We start from the raw sequence: 3,128 nt of genomic DNA, 5'->3' as shown, positions 1-3,128 counted from the left end.
GAGCACTGAAGGAAGGCTCGGGTCACATGGTCCCTTGGAGACCAGCTGAGGGAAGTCTACCATCTTCAACATGTGGCTTTCTGGTTTCCCGCATTGGCATCCAGCCAGAAGGTGCGAGTGGCATGTGACACGGTCGATTTTTTTTTTTTTTAAGATTTTATTTATTTATTTAGACAGCACAAGCAGGCAGAGAGGCAGGCAGAGAGAGAGGGGGAAGCAGGCTCCCCGCTGAGCAGAGAGCCCGATGCGGGGCTCGATCCCAGGACCCTGAGATCACGACCTGAGCCGAAGGGAGCGGCTTACCCCACTGAGCCACCCAGGTGTCCCTGACACGGTCAATTTTGATGGGCTGGGCCTGAAAGTGGGAAATGACCTTTCCATCTACATTTCGTTGACCAGAATGGAGTCGTATAACTACGCCTACTGTAAGGGTCTGAGCCTCTGTTGCAGTTCACCAGTGACCACCCAGAGATAGTGATGGGGTTGGTGCACAGCTGGTCATCTCTGCCACAGTGGGGCCAGCATCTCCTCTTTTTAAAAAATGAACCTACCTACCTTAGCTCCACCCAAATGTGATATACTAGGGATGTTGGTTTTAAGAATAAAAGGAGATTTTGCTTTTAATACGATGGGTCTAGAAGGATGAAATATTTTGTTGTTCGATTGATAATGTAAGTTTATGGGATTGGTAATATAAGTCCCAAAGGAGGGGCGTAAGCTTTCAAGATGGCGGTGGCTGGCTGGCTGACCGGTACACAGAGGTGAAGGCCCCTACGAGGTTTTTCTGGTTTTTTGTTTTAATGAACAAGTGAACCATACAAATGGTCAAGATGGGATGGAGATCGACATCATCCACCAAGAGTGGAAAATGTTTGAACCCCACAGACCAAGCCCAAAAAGAAGCCCAGAAGAGAGAATTGAAGAAGAACAAAAACCAGTACATGATGGTACGAGCTGCAGTTCTGAAGATGAAGGATCTTAAGAAGATTATCCAGGACATGGAGAAATTGGAGGAAATGGAGTTTAACCCGGTTCAGCAACCACAGTTAAATGAGGAGGTGCTGAAAGACAAGTGTAAAAAGCTGCATGAAACCTTTGAACGTAACCTATGACTCTTTGAAAAAGACAGTCCGGGTATTTACAAAGAGCTGAAAAAGTTAGAAGTAGAATATGAACAGAAAAGGGCTCAACTTACCTGATATTTTGACACTGTCAAGAATGCTCAGCGTGTGGAAGTGGAGAGCTTTCCCTTGCCAGATATGCCACATGCTCCTTCCGACATCTTAATCCAGGACAGGCCTGGTGCCCAGCCACCCTCCATCCTTAAAAAGACTTCATCCATGTTTGCTGTGCCATGTTTGCCCCCTGGCAGAAAACCTCCTGGTCCCACCACCTCCTAAAGCCTTGCAAATATATGGCTGTAAATTGGGCTTTGCCCTAGATCTTCCCCCTCGTAGGCAGGATGAAGACTTGTTATATAGCCCAGAACTTGCTCATCGGGGTCATGATGATGATGTTTCCAGCTCCAGTGAAGATGATGGGTATCCTGAGGACATGGATCAAGATAAGCATGATGACAATACTGATGACAGTGACACTGACAGATCAGATGGAGAACGTGAAGGGGATGACCTTGTGGATGTGATGATAATGAGAGAGACAACAACGAAGGAAAAAAGTCAGGTCTGAGTGTGAGATTTGCAGATATGCCTGGAAAATCAGGAAGAAAAAGAAGAACATGAAGGAACTGACTCCCCTTCAAGCCGTGATGCTTTGAAGGGCAGGTCAGGAAATCCCCGAGTAGGGACGAGAAGTAGAATAATTTTCAGAGGATGATGACAAAGATGATTCTGATGATTCTGAAGCAGAAGAGCAATCACAAAAACAGCATAAAGAGGAATCTCCTTCTGATGGCACATCTACTGCTCCTTCACAGCAGCAACCCCCACCCCCCAGTCTGTTCCCTCCTCCTCAGATTCAAGCACCTCCCATGCTGGGACTGCCTCCTCTTGGACCACCCCTGGCTCCACCCTCAACCTCCCACGGGCCTTACTCCTGGACCACCTCTAGGAGCTCCTCCATTCCTGAGACTGCCTGAAATGTCGGGACTCTGAGGACCTTTACCCCCCAACTTTTGCCTCTAGGCCCACCACCAGGCCGATCTCATGGCCCTCCCCCAGGTTCACCTCCAGGTCTGCCTCCTGGCCCTCCTCCTCGGGAACCCCCACCAAGGCTCCTTGGTGCATCTCCCTGCTCCTTCAGGTATCCCTCCTCCTCGTCCTGGCATGATGCACCCACCTTTGGTGCCTCCACTTGGACCTGCCCCATCTAGGCTTTTCCCACCAGCTCTGTTGCCGAACCCAGGGGTTTTATGTGCTCCACCCAACTTGATTCAGCGACCCAAGGTGGATGATACAAGTGCAGCCTCCATTGAGAAGAAAGCACCAGCAACTGTCAGTGCCAAGCCACAGATGACTAATCCCAAGGCAGAGATCCCTCGATTCGTGCCCACTGCATTGAGGGTATGTCGGAAGGATAAAGGGGCCACTGCTGCTCCCCAAAGAAAGTCACAGGATGATTCTGCTGTGCCTCTTGCCAAAGAAGCTCCCAAGTCTGGTCCATCTGTTCCTGTCTCAGTGCAGACTAAGGATGATGTTTATGAAGCTTTCATGAAAGAGATGGAAGGGCTCCTGTAGCAGCTTTTAATGCCAGAGCAGGTTTCTGTTCATATCAGTGGTTGGTGGGGAAAGAGGCTGTTACTAAACTTAGTGAAAGAGCGACTTTCACTGTCAGGGTATTTTTAAATTTCAGTTCAAGGAATATCCTAAGGTTTAGAATTTCTTGCATATAAGAGAGGATTATTTCATTCAGAATAGATGGGTTATTGAAGCAGTGCTGCTAATATACATTCCCTTTCATACCACCGTGTTCATCCTGTTTGTTCCTCTTCTCCAATTCTTTGGAAACTTGTGATCAGGGGGATCTTTGTTACTTACTTGTTTTGATTTTTTTTCTTGTGTGCAGTGGGCACTGGAGTAGAGATTTCCGAAAAAACAGTTTATTTTACCCCAGCTTGCCTTTTGTGTTTGAGTTATTTTAATATTTTCTTATAAATACTTTGTAATATT

The 3,128-nt window shown here is 47.4% G+C and overlaps 1 pseudogene; it reads left to right on the top strand.

Moving 5' to 3' along the window:
• Window positions 1–830: 830 nt before the first annotated feature.
• Window positions 831–2,737, top strand: LOC132015123 (WW domain-binding protein 11-like; annotated as a pseudogene).
• Window positions 2,738–3,128: the final 391 nt, after the last annotated feature.

The sequence above is a fragment of the Mustela nigripes genome, chromosome 4 (genome assembly GCF_022355385.1).
Source record: "Mustela nigripes isolate SB6536 chromosome 4, MUSNIG.SB6536, whole genome shotgun sequence".
NCBI classification, from domain to species: domain Eukaryota; kingdom Metazoa; phylum Chordata; class Mammalia; order Carnivora; family Mustelidae; genus Mustela; species Mustela nigripes.
The sequence above is the reverse complement of the archived record's forward strand: the minus strand, read 5'-3'. Positions and strand labels throughout refer to the sequence as shown.